The following is a 17,051-nucleotide window of genomic DNA, read 5'->3' as shown; positions in this document are numbered from 1 at the left end:
CTTCCTGATGAAGAAGCAGGCCTGTGACCCTATAACTCAACCCCATTTCCAGCTCAAACTCTTTCTCGATAAAAACACTTCAGAGGTCGTTCTCACGTGCCCCTCTGATTTGTTCAGACACACAGTTTCTCAGAGACATGGTCCACCTCACACCGTGGTTAATTGTATTTTTATGCATTTTGACGCAGCATTTAAACCTCCACCCAAATACGCCTTGTACTCGTCATGGATATTTTCCAGCTTAAGCCTCCTGCAGGGAAATAGTTCCCTGCCAGCCAGGCCAGACACTGCAGCGATCACACGGATTTCATCAGGATCCGCGCTGCTCTTTTAAGGGGCTGAGCTCCCACCGACCAGAAATCAGGCAGCGGGAGATGAATGCAAGGGCGTGGGCACCCCACCTGAAGGTCAGCTCCAATCCCCGGTTCATCCAGGTCCTGCCAGAGGTGACAAGAAGTAACATTATGTGTGGTTTGGACATTGCATTAAAGAAAGACTGTGACTCCAATGCTAGGGTATCTTGATAGAATTTTTCCCGAAGTAGAAACTCTCCATGGAGCCCTTAAAACGAATCCAAAATGATTTTCGAATCAGGAGCAGCTGGGCAAAATCATTCTGCTATTCGGTTCTGCCAGGCTTGCAGCACTTAGCCCTGGGCATCTGTGGTACCTCGGGCCTGAGTCAGGGTCTCTCCTGCAGCCCCCGGGGTGGCCCCTGCTCCCGGAAGCCTGTCCCCCTGGCCTCCTCATGTGGTGAGGCCATCGGATCTTTTCATTTTTTGGAGGCTGGGTAATAGGAGGGAGGAAACAACGGGCATTTCTTGAACTAGCTTTGCTGTTAGTCGTTTCAAAAGAACGGCACGCTGGCCATTCTGAAGGTGAAGTGCCAGCTCTCGGGGCCACTGGTCTGAGCAGGCGTGCAGCGGGCGGGAAAGCTGCCAGAGGCACGAGGCCACAGCCGCTGACATGGCCACTGCCACCAGCAGGGCCGGTGTCTAGGGTCAGGGCCTGAGCTCACTCCACAGCGCGAGTGTCCCCACCGCGGGAGGGTGAGCTCAGTGGGATCTGGGGTTCTGGAAGAAGAAGCCCCAGGGGTGGAGCTGAGACTGGGGAAACACAAGAGAGCAGAGTGGGGAAGCGGGGAGCAGAAGGGGGCCTGGGGGGGACAAGCCCGGCCACAGCCAATGGCTGGCCCTGCCGCCCACTTTGGCCTTCGAGTCCGACCTCCTTTGAACGTTAAGGTTAGGAAGAGAGTCGCGGGAATCTGTATTCACTACAAGATAGATGGGCTCTTTAAAGAGAGGCTGGCAAAATTTCAGTTCCGGGAGGTGGCCACTCAGCCATCAACACCCACGTGGAAATGGGGCCTCTAATGAACACACGCTGCTCCGGATCCACGGGGAAGAGAAGCAGTCACGGTTCCCGGCAGAGGAGAGCCTCTCAGTCCCACGTGGATGACACCAGGACCTCGGGGCGGCCCCCTCGCCACACACAGTCCCCAGAGCAAGGCTGAGCTGGGCACCACCGGCCTCTTAGGGGAATCCTGGGGGCAGACAGACAGACAGACATGGAAGCCCAGGCGCCAGGCAGAGGATGCAAAGGCAGGACCCGTGGATCCTGTTCAGCACTGGAGCCCCAGCACAGAGTAGGTCTTCCGTTCATATGTGCTGAACGGATGAGTGAATGGACATATGTACATGACTACAAGTCTCCTGGGGCTTCAGGGCCGCGGGCAGGAGCCTCCACCATCACCAGCACGCTGCTGGGAATCCCACCCTTCACTGTTTATCTGTTTAGGCCTCGGCTTCCCCAAGCTGTCGTCTTATAAAAAGCAACGCTTGAGGGCTTCCCTGGTGGCGCAGTGGTTGAGAATCCGCCTGCCGATGCAGGGGACACGGGTTCGTGCCCCAGTCCGGGAAGATCCCACATGCCGCGGACCGGCTGGGCCCATGAGCCATGGCCACTGAGCCTGCGCGTCTGGAGCCTGTGCTCCGCAACGGGAGAGGCCACAACAGTGAGAGGCCCGCGTACCGCAAAAAAAAAAAAAAAAAAAAAAGCAACACTTGTAACTGGCCCCCCCTGAGTCCCTAACAGCTCGTCGTGGGTTAGTCTACCCAAGAGCTCCCCTTTAGGACAGAAGCGGCCGGACTGACAGGCGAGCAGAGCACGAACGAAGGGGGTTCGCCAAGGACACAAGCCCCCCTCGGTGCAGGCGCTCAGGACCGGCCCCTCCCGACGACGGCTGCATCTCAGTCCTGAGAGCCGTGGGTACCAGGAACCACCTCAGTCCCGCTGTCGGCCCTGCGAGGAATCGGTGCCTCTCCTCCACCTGCCCAGGCAGCCACGGGGCCGCCTATACCTCCGGGGCCACCCTCTGCCCTCTGTCACTGTGGAGAGTCCCGACCTCGTTCCTGGGCCCCTGCAAAAAGCCCCTGACGTCTTCCACCTGGCCACACATCAGGATGCCCTGGGGAGCTCTGTGAACAATGCAGCTGCCGACCTCACGGCATGCAGGATGCTCTGGGACCTGCCTGATGCACGGCCCACTGGAGGAGACCACTGAGGGACCCCGGGCCCCCAGCCCACCCCTCATCAGCCACCGCCCCTTCCTCAGAACCCGCCTTCACCTCCCCCAGCCCAAGATGGAGCCCAAGTCCCTCCTCTGATTCTAAGACCCTTCCCAGGAGGCCCAGGGGTCCTCGCACCCTGCTCCCTGAGTGGTCCAGCCTCTTCCCCTCCCCTGAAGGCCCCAGCCACCCCACCCCAAGGTGATCTGGAGGGAGCTGCTCCACCCCCGACCCCTGGCAGGACACGCGGCCCAAGCCTGGACAGTCAGAATAGGGTGAGCCCTGGCCACGGTGCAAGCTTTGGGGACGGCAAGTGGCCGAGGCCTGGCTCATCAGAGCCAAGGAGACCCACCTGGGAGCCTACGGCTGCACCTGCTGGAAAGGCTCTCTCCTGGGGGGATGAGAGGCTGCTGGGGAAAGAGCCTGTCCAGGCGAAGGGGAAAGGACGGCGGACCTTGACGGCAACGCTGAGCCACTGGATCCCAATCTTCCCGAACCTTCGGTTACGTAAGTCAAGGAGGCCTCTTGTGAACCCGAGTGGAATGAACCGTGTCTCCACGTCTGACACCCTCAGATCCCTGACAATACACAGCCCGCCTCTCCCAGTCTGCGGGGTGACATCACACCTTCCTCTGCACTGGGGCCCCCGGGAAGGCCAGGGGAGTCGTGGAGGAAGGGTCAGCCCACACCCAGGTACAGACTCTCCAGCAGACCCGCCCACAGACGGGCCCGGGAGGCTACAGCCACATCAGTAATGGGAGCTGCTTCTTCTGCCCCGCCACCGGGACCCCCACCAACTAGCACCGGTGATCAGAGGGGTGATCAGTGGTGACCTCAGGGCAGTTGCACACCCACCAGCTCCTTGGGGATATGTACCCTGGCTGGGGGTGGGGAACAGAGTGGACCCTCAACCAGACTCAGAGTGGAGGCAGCAAAGGGCTCCTTCCAGAAGGCAGGACCCCCTCAGGCTCCAGGGGGGCCAAGGGACTCTCCTCATGGGCGCCTAACCGATGTCTCATATCATTGGCAACAGGGGTCGAGCCCCAGGGTACCAGATACCAATCACTCCACACATTTCAATGCACATAGTCGCCATCAACCAAGCCCATCACATCCACACAGCCAAGCAATTCCCACCCAGCATCATTCAGGCCATCGGCTCAGAAGTCAGTCTGGGAAGCATGGCCACGCTCCCTGCCTGCCAGGTCTGAAAATGGACACAGCACGTCGAGCCTGGCTGCTCCGATCTCCAAGCTGCCGGTCACTAAAGAAAGCATAATCTCTGTAAAGCACTTACAAATCACTGCTATACTGACACAAAACGAAGCAACAAAAAAATCCATTGCAAAGTAAAATCACGAGGATTGATGTCATTGATTTCTGCCCGGCACTGCCTGCCCATTCAGGATGTGCATTTTACTATAACAAACAATAAATCATTTGCTAAACAAAAGCATGCCACGTGCAAGAAACACACGTGACTGCCTTCTAAAATACCGCCTGGACGCAGCTGGCCGGGCCGAAACCACACCCAGAGGAACAGGCTGGCGAGAGTCAGGCCAAGCAGACACAGGATGGAGGCCCAGCAGTGAGGCCATAGTCCCTCACCTCCAGACTCTGCTCGAGGCTGGAACGTTCAACTCCTGTCGAAATAGACAGATAAGCTAGGCTTTCATGTGGGGCCTCCAGACGAGGGGCCCCCATTTCCCGAAGCCCCAAAACTGAACAGGGGGTCAGACACAGGAGGGAGCATAAAGGGGTCAGCCCACCAGGGTGGTGAGAACAGGAAAAGGATGCTCCGTTGGCCTTGTTCTCCGCTTGTCTGTTTTTCTTTTTGCAGACGCCGCCCCACTCTCATCAGTCTCTGGCCCGCCGTCTCCTTCAGTCCCAACACCATGCCTTCAGTTACGTTGCAGAGTTCTGACGGATAGATATTTGAAGTTGATGTTGAAATTGTGAAACAATCTGTGACTATTAAGACCATGTTGGAAGATTTGGGAATGGATGATGAAGGAGATGATGATCCAGTCCCCTTGCCAAATGTTAAGGCAGCAATATTAAAAAAGGTCATTCAGGGCTTCCCTGGTGGCGCAGTGGTTGGGAGTCCGCCTGCAGATGCAGCGGACACGGGTTCGTGCCCCGGGCCAGGAGGACCCCACATGCCGCGGAGCGGCTGGGCCCGTGAGTCATGGCCGCTGAGCCTGCGCATCCGGAGCCTGTGCTCCGCAACGGGAGAGGCCACAATGGTGAGAGGCCCGCGTAGCGCAAAAAAAAAAAAAAAAAAAAAAGGTCATTCAGTGGTGCACCCAACCAGTAGGATGATCCTCCCCCTCCTGAGGATGATGAGAACAAAGAAAAGTGAACAGATGACATCCCTGTTTGGGACCAAGAATTCCTGAAAGTTGACCAAGGAACACTTTTTGAGCTTATACTGGCAGCAAACTACTTAGACATCAAAGGTTTGCTTGATGTTACCCGTAAGACTGCTGCCAATATGATCAAGGAGAAAACTCCTGAGGAGATTTTTTTTTTTTTTTTTTTTTTTTTGCAGTACGCGGGCCTCTCACTGTTGTGGCCTCTCCCGTTGCGGAGCACAGGCTCCAGACATGCAGGCTCAGCAGGCTCAGTGGCCATGGCTCACAGGCCCAGCCGCTCCGCGGCATATGGAATCTTCCCGGCCCAGGGCACGAACCCGTGTCCCCTGCATCGGCAGGCGGACTCTCAACCACTGCACCACCAGGGAAGCCCCACTCCTGAGGAGATTTGAAAGACATTCAATATCAAAAACGATTTTACTGCAGAAGAGGAAGCCCAGGTACGCAGAGAACCAGTGATGTGAGGAGAAGTGAAACTTTGTGTCTGATGCTGCAACACTGTAAGGATTGTTCCAAATACTAGTTGCATTGCTTTGTTTATCATTGTTAATATTAGAAAAACAGTCCACAAATGCAGCAGCAAATCAGCTGTATGAGCAGAATGTTGTCCTCACTGCACGTGTAGTTTCAGTACAGATTCCAAACTTATGGCTCAGTTTCTTCTAGTATGATCAAAAGTTCTTTTTTCTTTGCTCTGAATAAAACTGAACTGTGGGTTCTCCATAGAAAGTGGCATTTGGGGCTTTCCCTCTTTTTGTAAAGCAATTTCTGCCTAGTTATTGTCCAGTTAACTTCAGTTTAGTGACTTTTAAAAGTTGGCATTGTAAATAAAACAACCTGCAAAAAATTTTCTGAAATAGAATTAACAACGTATTATCTTTATTCATGGGTTGGAAACTGGAAAAAGGCTACTTGAGGTAAATGTTATCAGAGTGGGGTTATCAGAATGTCTTCCAGCTTCCTGGAGTCCACTGGTATTGATCAGCCTGTATGTAGCAGGGCTCCCTTAATTGGATCTGAGGACGTGTTTTTGCATTTTTAATCCTCTCAGCTTTGAATATGTTGGCTAGAGGCTCACTTACTACTCAGTTTGTGGTTTGAGAGGAAACAGAATTAGACAGTTTGCTGGCTTTTCAATTAAAAAAGACACTTGACCCATATGGTGTGTCATCTTTTTATAATCAGTAATCCTATGTGGGGAAAACCATAAACACTACTTGTGTGTAAAAAATAATTTAACCTTTAATGTTAAAATGTGTGGCGTAACGCAGAAGGCATCAGTCACGAATGCAAGATACTTTCAATAAAAAGTAAGTTACATTAAAAAAAAAAAAAAAGATGCTGAGTCCTGGTCAGGACATGGTACCAGGAACAGGCATTGTGACCCCGGCAAGTCTCAGGCTGCTCACCTAAGGCAGGCATTGTCCTCAGACTCTAAACAGGGAGCTCACACAGTTCCCCAAACTTCTCAAAGAGAAAATGTCTAAAGCAAAAAGGTAGACTTGGCTTTGGTATTTATTCATTTATTTTCTTTTCCATTACAGTTTATCCCAGGATATATATATATATATATATATATATATATATATATATATATATATATATATATTTTTTTTTTTTAAAGAAGATGTTGGGGGTAGGAGTTTATTAATTAATTAATTTATTTTTGCTGTGTTGGGTCTTCGTTTCAGTGCGAGGGCTTTCTCTAGTTGTGGCAAGCGGGGGCCTCTCACTATCATGGCCTCTCTTGTTGTGGAGCACAGGCTCCAGACGCGCAGGCTCAGTAGTTGTAGCTCACGGGCCTAGTTGCTCCACGGCATGTGGGATCCTCCCAGACCAGGGCTCGAACCTGCATCCCCCGCATCAGCAGGCAGACTCTCAACCACTGCGCCACCAGGGAAGCCCAAGTGTTTTCTTTTTTATTTGATGAAAATCAGTGGGACGGGTGACTCTTTAGTGTGCAGTGAATTCAGTTTCCTGAGCACAAAACCGTGGTTGTGTTGAGCCAGGTCGTATGTCCGTCCTGGGCACTGTTCTGCACACAAAGGTACCTGGACCTGGCTCCATTTGTAAAATGAAGGGAGAAAATGAATTTTTTTTTTTTTTTTTTGGCCACACGGCACGCGGATTTTAGTTCCCCGACCAGGGATCGAACCCGCGCCCCCTGCAGTGGAAGCGCAGAGTCTTAACCGCAGGACCACCAGGCAAGTCCTGAGAAAATGAATTTTTAATGCAATGCAATTGCGGGGCTCACCATCATTCCTGACCTCCATGACTCTGAAGGGTGTTTTACAGCCCAGGGAGCCCTCAGGAAAACTCCCCTTCCCCGGCATGGAAGACAGGACTTTAGTTTCCCAGTTGGGCCAGTTCGTGGAAATCTACAGGGAAGGTTCTCACTCTGGCTGGCTAAGAAATCAGCAAAGACAGTCAACCTCTGTCAGAAGCTCTTCCTCGGGGGCAGCCAGCCTTCTTCGCTCTTGTAAGTGTGCGTCTTTCCTCTCTTTCTGCCAGAGGGACAACTGCCAGGATGCTGACCAGCTGGGGCGGGCCAGCTGCATTAAGCATCCCTCAGATTTGGCTTGCGTAAGTGACCATGATTCTTTGAGGCTCTCCCCCAGCTGCTGTGTTCCACTCCTTTAATAAACGTCATTGCTTCAAATCTGGCTTTTCTCCGCTTAAAAAGGAAACTTAAAATGTGATGCAGCAAGCTAGACTGAGGTCTGCAAGGCAAGAGTCCTGGGTGCAGGGAGAGAGTGGGGTGACTCCCAGTCTGTACCTGTCAGAGGCCAACGGTGGCCCCATGCAGGTTCATGAGCCCCTCCTACCACAATTCCTCTGAGCCAGCTTCTCTGATGACAACAGCCACCATTAAATGACCTATTTCATGTTATTTTATTAGGAATACTGTCCAATCCCCCATGTACAATGTAAGCTGTAACCAAATTTCTCATAAAAAGAAAGATAAACAGTTAGCAGGGTGATGCACAAACACTGTCATTACCAGTTTCAAGGTGAAAAACTGTCCTCAAGCCTCGTTGGGCAGACTCTCCGTAGTAGAATCACCTGCCTCTAGTCACCAAATTCCTTGGTTCCCCGCCAAAGGCACCTCCAACTCAGCCTACAATCTGGTCTTATCATCATCCCTTAATCTTGCATCTGGCGAGGTGCAAAGCAGTCTTCCCAGCCAAAAACGTCAGGGCCTTGGTCAGGCAAGACTCGTGTGTGAAACTGTAAAAACAAACAAACTGTAGACACATGCATTTTTCTGCAGGATGAGTCTGTAGTCTTCCTCAGAATCTCAAAGGAGGACGTGAGCTCAAACAGGCTAAGAACCACTGGGCCATCACACAGAACCCAGACTCTTAGAAGTGTCTGGAGAATCCCAAGCTTTTCCATCTGTCTTGTCCCAGTCTCATCATCCCTGGGCTTTAGCGGCACTCAGATACCCGCTGTTCCTCAGATAGCTCACGCTACTTTTCACCGCTGGGCTAGCACACGGAGGCCCCTCTGTCTGGAATGTTCTAGCCCTGTTGGCTGCCAAGAAAACATCCTTGAAAACGAAGCCTGCTCTATTTGGTGAAGCCCTTCCAGGCCCCCGCTTCAAAAGCCCGTCTTGACAGCACTGTTCCACCTCTGCATCCACCTTTACATTACATATGCCCTGGAAATGATGCATTTTGCCCGCCTATGGGTGTGGGGCACCCATAGGACAGTTACTGTGACTTTTCTGTAACACCAGTGTTAAGCCCAGGGCAAGTATATCGTAGATACTCAATAAATGTTTAAATCCCCATTTGTCCCTTCTATACGACCTTACAGACTCTTTTAAATACTACCCACATTTGATGAAAACCAAGAAATATCCTTTGAAAGAATATCACTGGCTGGCTAAGAATAGGCCTAGCTTGGCCCAATTCTGTGGAAAATTATTAAATTTCTGGCTCTTGCATTCTTATATTATGTTGGGCCAAAATCAGGACTTTGCTCAAAGGAATTTAAATGAGCAGACTGATACCATCTCCAATAGACGACTGAACTTTAGCTGATGTTCGCAACACTGGCGAAAAGTAATTTATTGAATTACTGATGCACTTAATGAAGTGCTGCCAGAAGCTCGGGAGGAGACAGTGCTGAGCCAACTGTATTTGAACTTGAAGGACGGGGTGACTGTGTCAAAGCATTTTGATGTCCAGGACTTAAATGTTCGGCTGTTTGCAAAACTAGGGCCACTTTCAGAGCCAGAAAAACCACCTACTGAAGAAAAGCGTTCATTACAAGGAATACTTTTACTAGTAACCAGGCAGGTTTTGAAATGACTTGAAATAATGTGGTTGCAAAGGAGAGTTTCTTTTGATTAGCCAATGTCATAGTGCAACTAAGATGGGTTTATTTTTTACATGTTTAAGAAGCTAAAGTATTTTAATCTCTTTGAAAGAGCATTTATGTGTTTTCTGGTCATTAAAGCAAGTGCCCTAAGGCAACATTTTGTAAGCCCAGACTGAGTTACTGTAAATCCCTGAATGTCATAAAGGGATACAAATATCCTGACTTTTTGTTAATTCATACTGACTCCCTACCCCTGCTCCCCTGGAATTGTTGAGAGAGCTTCTGCTTCTGAGATGTAGTGTGTCTGGGTCTAAATGTTAGCTCCACGCCCTAATGGAAGTGACAGGCCACCCCCTTGCTCTCTGAAATCGTCTCAGGCTACGCCTTGGTCCTTAACGCTTGCCTACAGGTACTAGGATCCAGGGCTCCCATTCTGGAATGAAAAATTTGGAGGCCTCTTCAGAGGACAATCATTAGAAGATAAAAGGCTGAGTATCTTGATAGTCCCCCTGTTTTGTAACAAGTGGGTTAGTATAAAATGGCTAAGAGCAGGCCAGCCCTGGGAAAAATTGCGACGTAAGAAAAACTGACCACTGGTGTCCTCAAAGCCCTCAAAGCCCCTCCTGAGCCATATTTCAAACGACCAGAGAAAAGCTTTATCCTGTGACAAGAATCCAGCCAGACTGGTGAGCGAGGGAGGGGAGGCCCCAGGGCTGTGACATCAAATCATGGAAGTGGGTGTCCCCCTTTGAGGCCAGCCTTTTGAACCAGAGAGGAAGAAAGGGAGGTCGGAGCTCCCACGGTTTAACGGGGTACCTGCTGGGACAGGAGCTGGCACTGGCCGGGCTCTGCCCCAGCGGGCTTCCAGCCCCGGCACTCATGCATATTGACAAAGGAGTCAAGGCCAAGTCTGCTGAACTCAGCCGAGCAGACCCATGGAAGCCCCGTCCCTGGGACACAGCCTGAAAACGCCAAGTCCTTTGGGGGTCAGAAACAAAATAACAAGGCTGAGTACAAAGGTCACTCAGAATAACACATTGTAACCAAGGAGCTAGGCGACACGACGTCCAAAAATCTTAGCTGAGAAGAAAGATGGAAGTAATTTGCTCCCTAGTACAAAAATCGTTGACTAATCTTCAGCTGGAAACGACCAAATAGATTTAAGGATGTTAATAACCAAAAATGCCTGTGTTTACAGAATGGAAATGGAGTGACTTGCTTTGAGGACAAAGCAAGTGCAGCTGAGCAGAAATCAGAGCTCAGATCGTCTCGAGCCTTTGATGCCAGTCCTGTCGCCCCTGGACTCCTGGACACGATAGCAGTACCAGTGACCGTCTGGTAAGCAGGAGGCCGTGCTCTCTGTACGTGACCTCAATCCATCCACATAACAACCCTGTTTGGGAAGTGTCATTGTCCCCAGCAGAAAGAGGAGGGGTCACACTGGGAGATAGTAAGTCACTTGCCCAGAGCCTCAGTGTCAAGAGCCCCAGCCTGACCCCATCCCTCTGCTCCAAAGCCTGTGCTCTGAGTCCTGGGCTGGGCACGTGCCAGTGAAAAGCAAAGCCCGGGGCTCAGACTACTGCTGGTTCTCAGACAGAGTAAAATCATTGCTGGGGGAGCCCTATGCATACAGCCTCCTCCGCTGCCCGGGAGCTCACACTCGGGTCTGTCACTTCCTCCCCTCCCTCCACTGCTCCACTTTCCACTTCTCTTGGAAGCCTGGATGCCCTGTGAGCTCCAGGCACCTGGCGAGCAACCCAGCATCCCTGGAGAGGATGACGCAGCCAGTGCACCTGCCGGGGAGCATGGCTGAACGCCGAACACTCATTCCGGCATGAGCCTTTCTGCCAGATCATATTTAGCATTGCTGGAACCCAGGCTTGGGGTCCAGACAAGTTTTCCAATCAATTCTTCATTCCCCACCCAATAAACAGAACAGCAAAACACCTGCCCAAAACGCTTCAGGTTTTTAGCACATAACCAAGGGTCATTTTTTTCCTTCAAACTCTCCTCTGTTCCCTGCTGGAGTTTATATTTGTTTCAGGGAGAAGGAAAACGTTGTCACCTTTTTGGATCTCTCATCCAATATACTCTTGATTATATTTGAAACCTATTTAAAAACACACATTAAAAAAACATATATTTACTTGCTTCTTATTTCACTGGGAATCAATATAAAAGGGTATGTTTGTTTTTCTGAAAGATATTGCTAAATTTTTTTATTTCGTAGGCTTTGACAACTCCTTTGAAGTATTTGCACAGTTGAAAGAAAGACATCAGGCTCATGTTTCTGGCTCTGGGCCGGGAGCCGTGTGAGTTCAAAGAGGCTGCGAACCACATCAAAACTCCCCAGGTAGAACACCTGGGGCGGCCCTTGATGGACAAGGTTTGGGGAACAGCAGCCAGACTGAGAGAAGAAAAGGAAGCCAGTTTGGTAATCCCCAAACTAGGGGTCTCCCAGCCTGAATCCGGCAGACGCTCCCCCAGCCCCACAGCTGTACACCTGCATATCTGTTGGAGGATTTAGTAAAACTCAAGGAAACCCGTTTTCCTCCGGTGCAGCTGATCTAAAACTCCAACCATCTAGAATGTTATCCAGCACTCTGCTTTTGGAGGAAAAACCCAAGTGACACAACAGTGAGAAGTTAACTCTCCAAAAAAAGCCTTTCGGTATGTCTGGGGTCAGCATGTAAAACTAACGCCATGCTGGATATACCCATGAGCCTAATGCTACTCTGGGTAGATCTGGTACCCAGCGCAGAGAGGATGTGGCCCCTGCGATGAACCAGGAACGGGAGGCTGCCCGGCTGTGGATGCAGCCAGGCGTGCGGTCGGCAGTAGCACCACCTGGACCAGCGTGGATGGGTGAAATCTATCAGTACACTGGGGTTGCGAGGGGCTCAGAGGTGGCCCGGTGCCACACGTCTCTCTTTGGAGGTAAGAAAAGTGAAGCTCTGAGGGTTTGGGGGGCAGTCCACAGTGTCATAGCCTTTGTTTTCTCATCTAGAAGCCATTCTCTTGACCCTGGGGCCACGCTGGTTCCAGACCACACCACTTCTCGAGGCCGGGTTTGGCTCACTTGCATCTGGCACACAGCCTGGTTTAATCCAGCCCAGGAACCCAGGCTAATGCACATAAAACACTGCATCTCCGCCTACCAGATCATTCACGCATTGAAGAGTCAATGGCGTGTGTTAAAAAATGGATTTATTCACGGAGCACAGATTAAAATACTTAATCACGCAAATTTTACATCACCTTTCAAATTATCACGCAAAAAAATAAAGTTAACTGGCATGGCCCACCGTATTGATTTGATCTAGCACTGTGGAAGGCACACAAAAGGTATCTATCTACTCATGTGGATTCTGAGTTTGTTCATTTATTCATTCAAACATCACTGTTTCTTACTGCATGCAATACACAGCCTCGGGTATTGGAGGGGACTAATAACCACAGTTTACGGAGTGCCAGCCATGTGCCTGGTACTTTATATGCATCAACTGTCACTCTCACAACAGTCCTGTGAAGTAGAGAACACTGAGGCATGAATCTTGAATAACTCAGCCAAGGTCATACCAGAACCAGGATTTGAATCCATACCTGAACCCAAAGTTCAGGTTCTCAGAGACATACCTTCCACCCTGAAAACACAAATGACCTGGTAGAGGAGATAAACAAGTCAACTGTAAATCAAAACAGATTCTCATAGCTGCTTCAGGACAGGTAACCTTCTATAGAACTAAAAGGAAGAGAGATATCTCTTATGGAGAGGGCTTAGGAAGGCTTTGTGGAGACAAGCATTTGTGGGCCTTGAGGTATGAGTAGGAGTCCCGAAGATGGAGATAAAGGGGAAGGAGATTCAGAGTAGGGGGCTGAGCAGGCTCCATCTCTGAAAATCTGGAAAGCATAGGGGTGCCTTCAGGGAGCACACAGCCAGCCATTGGTTCACTAGGAGATGGCACGCCAAGAGAAGTGCTGAAGGCGATCTTGGGACACGCAGTTTCTTCCTAGTGATAATCAAATATTAAGAAGGCCAGTCTTTGTCCTAATGGATATATTTGTTCTTGTTTTGACAGCAGAACCTCTGTAAGTGTAACACAAACATTATAAACTAAAAAGACATGTCAAATAAAGGAACGGAGGGTGGCGTCCATGGGGCTCCTGACTGATCTCCAACCCGCCTCCTTGGGAGGTCATCTGGGGTCACTCTGGTCCAGTTCAGACAGTCATTTTAGCAAGTATGTCGGGCATCTCCAGAAACACTGTCAATGTGGTCCCTAGACAGACCTCTCTTATCTCTCCAGGATCCAATTCAATCACATTAAAAAAAAAAAAAAAATGAGTGGCTGACTATCAGCCACAACGGACATCCCCTAAAAAGACACAAACTCCCCTACATCCGCAGACGCACTCCTAAAATGTTTCAATTCGTCCAATGATAGTTTTTAGAGCCTCCTGTCAGGTACCTGCCTGGCTGGGCACGGAGGACACAGTATGGTCCTCAGGGAAATGACAATCCAGAATGTTCTTCCACAGCAGGGTGGAGGCTGGTGTGATTAGACGGATAAAGAAAACATTAGGAAAGTGTTGGGCTGGGTCAGGGGAGTTCACAAGTTTGATTTGGGACGTGTTGAGTTGGGGCCATTTGACATCCCAGAAGAAAGGGAGAGTGGGCACCTGAGCCTGGGAGTCGCAGAGGACTGGTCTGGGCTAGGATGTGCCTCTGACCTGGAAGGAGGGAGTTTTGTTAAAAGGGGGATGGCTTGGGCTTCCCTGGTGGCGCGGTGGTTGGGGTCCGCCTGCCGATGCAGGGGATGCGGGTTCGTGCCCCGGTCCGGGAAGATCCCACGTGCCGCGGAGCGGCTAGGCCTGTGAGCCGTGGCCGCTGAGCCTGCGCGTCCGGAGCCTGTGCTCCACAACTGGAGAGGCCACGACAGTGAGAGGCCCGCGTACCGCAAAAAAAAAAAAAAAAAAGGTGGGGGGGATGGCTTGGACTGGGATGATGGCAGCAGAAGGAGAGACAAGTGGACCAACGGGGGCACAGTTCAAAGGAGACCCACCTTCACATTCCAGCTTCACTGCTAACCAACCATCAACTGCCGTCAACTCTCACACATCCACCTTCAATGCGCCCCCTCTGCGGACCCCGGACCCCCATCCTACAGCTGCTGCAGCGCTCTCAGGGGTTGATGATTTGCTCACACACATCCCTGCGCGGGAAGGGGTAAAGCACGAGGACACAGAGCTCCGGGAGGCTTCCTTGGAGGCACTGTCCCTGGCCATCTCGGGGCCAGGTGTCCCTCCACAGAAGTGAGAGGTGGCCCCCGTGCAGGGCTTGTGGACCTGACCACAATGCTTCACATTCCCTCTGTGCCTCCACAGGGGTCCCGGGAGGCATCACAGTGACAGTGACATGAACTTCCTCAACCACTGCCCACAACTCACTTGGCTGGGGGCGCTAAGTAGGTATGGCTTTAAATCTAAAACCATCTGGATTCATCCAACGACCTGGCCTTCTACAGGGACAAATCTAGCTCTTAAGTCTCATTGACACGTGGAAAGTCTGGGGATTTTGTGGGGAGGGGAGGGGCAGTTGCTGGTTCACAGGTATCACTAACACCAATGAACAAAGACCTCAGCCCCTGAGATCACGGCCAGAGGCAGTGTCACATCGGGGAAGGGCCTGTTTCATGTCACCACCTGGCCCTTTGCTCCCCGAAGGCTTAGAGCCTGTGCTCAGAAAGCCCAGACCTCAGCCCTATTCGCACGCAGAGCTCTGCCCCATACCACGAAGGAGGAGTGACCATGGCAGTCAGGAGGCAGCCTGGGCCACCGGCACTCACCCTTTCACACCCTCCTTTGGCTGAGAGCTCTGGTTCTGAAAAGGCACGGCCCTCCCTTTACCCCCTCCCTGCCACAGTTTATATGGGCATGAGTCTGTTTTGCACAGGCCGGAATTCACTGACATTTCCAGACACAAAGACCTCCAGGGACCCTGGGTCAAGAGGCACCGGGGGTCAGGAGATGGCTGGACATGGGCCCAGGGACTTCTGAAACACGTGACCAGCCTTTGCCGGTTTTGATCCAGTTCTACCACCTCTCACTCTAGAATACAAGCACACACAGAGCCGGATTCCTCTTTCCTTGAGTTTCCTGGGTTGAAACTCTGGTAGAGAGGTCCTCTTCTGAGACAGATCGATATCACAATTCTGCCAGTATAATTGTTTCACCTTTCTAGAAAGGTTTGCCATGCCAGGAAGGAATTTAGGTCAAGTCCAGCACAATCACTCAGGGCTTGGCTATGCCTCTCCATCCTAGGGGTTGTCCGGCCTTTCCCAGATGGTCCCGGGAAGCCCGCGGGCTTGGCGTTGCGCTGCCCTCTGGCCCAGGAATTCTGACAGGTCACCCCGCTGACGCCGCGGGCCGGCCTGGGCCAGCGGGGCCTGCCCACTTCCTCCGCACTCCCTGCCGCATCTCTGAGCCCCCAGCGGCATCCCACTCCGCTCCTCTCCCTGGGAAGGCAAGGGGCGCTTGGACAGCAGCGCACGCCCTCCCGGAGTTGGTGCAACTCGGAGTCGTTTCCTCCAAAGGCGCCCGTCTCGTCTCGACCCCTGCGTGCGGCAGCCCCCAACACACCCGCTTGGCACCCCCTCTCGGTCTCGCCTGCTTTCACACGCGTCCTCCCTGTCGCCGTCCCCCCAGCGCCGTCGCCACCCGCAGACACATGCTTACCCAGAGGGAGCGCGAGAGCTGCCAACCTGGTCGCCAAGTTGGGCTGGGGGGGCCCGGGGCCCGAGGGCCGGGGTCGCGCGGTCCCCTGACGCTGGCACCGGGCGCGCCGCGGGCCGGCAGGGACCGGGCTCGGGGACCCGGCACCCCGGCGCGGCCCCTCCCGCGGCGGCGGCCGAGGCGGCGTACCCGGCCTGCTCCGGCCACCCCGGGCGCGCGGCCCCCGGCCCGCACCCCGCGCGCGCTCACCTCGGGGGGGCCGGTCCGGTCGCGCCGATCCCGCCGCCGCGGCGGCTCCGCATCTCCCGGGCGCCCGCCTGCCGCCCTCCGGGGCGCCCCGCCGTCTCCGCCGGGCGCGCAGGAGGGTCGTGGGGACGCGCGGAGGCCGCGGGGTCCGGGCGCCGCCGCACCCGCGCCGCCCGCAGCCGAGCAGGAAATTTGTCCGGCCGCTCCCGCTGCTCCTGCGCGCCGCTCGGCTCGGGCTCCGCGGCGGGGGCGGGGGCCCGGCGCCGCGAGGAGCGGGGGCGACGCCTGGTGTCCGGCGCGGGGAGCGCACCCGGCGCCCGCCCCACCTGAGGCCGCGGCTCCGCCCCGCAGGGATGGCCGGCGCCCGGCAGGGACCCGGCCAGCCTGGACGTTAGCCCAGGCTGGTGCCTCACGCGGAGACCCTGGCCGGGGCCCCAGTGCCCGGACCCAGGCATCATGTAGGGGGTCAGGGTGTGACAGCCACTTTTACGAGCGGGAAAGGCCCGTCCTACCCAGCCTTGGTCCTGGACACCAGGAAGTGGCGTGGCTGGGCGCCAGCTCTGGGCCATGCAGTCGGTCCAGGAGAGCAGAGGGCAGGCACCCTGTACTGTCTCTGGTTCGGAGAAGTAGGGAGAGCCGGGAAATCTCCTGAGCTGGTATCTTCCTCTGTAAGGCGGGAATAAGGGTGGCCACTTGGTGAATGTTGAAAAGGGCTTACTTGTCGTTAAGGCGATATCCAGTGCACGCAGGAGGAAGAGCGACTGCCAGAGGGGTCTGGACCGGCTCTCCTGGGGCACGGCTTTCCA

The 17,051-nt window shown here is 53.1% G+C and overlaps 1 protein-coding gene across 2 annotated transcripts in view; it reads right to left on the bottom strand.

The window, feature by feature from the left end:
- PTPRE (protein tyrosine phosphatase receptor type E) overlaps positions 1-16,395 on the bottom strand; it is a 171,316-nt gene extending 154,921 nt beyond the window's left edge. For both annotated transcript variants that reach the window (XM_082611601.1, XM_082611602.1), the window contains exon 1: positions 16,249-16,395. The gene's annotated coding sequence lies outside the window, so the exon portion shown is untranslated. The remainder of the gene's footprint in view (positions 1-16,248) is intronic.
- Between the last annotated feature and the right edge of the window lie 656 nt (positions 16,396-17,051).

The sequence above is a fragment of the Mesoplodon mirus genome, assembly GCF_964341445.2.
Source record: "Mesoplodon mirus genome assembly, chromosome: 2".
Lineage (NCBI taxonomy): Eukaryota > Metazoa > Chordata > Mammalia > Artiodactyla > Ziphiidae > Mesoplodon > Mesoplodon mirus.
The sequence above is the reverse complement of the archived record's forward strand: the minus strand, read 5'-3'. Positions and strand labels throughout refer to the sequence as shown.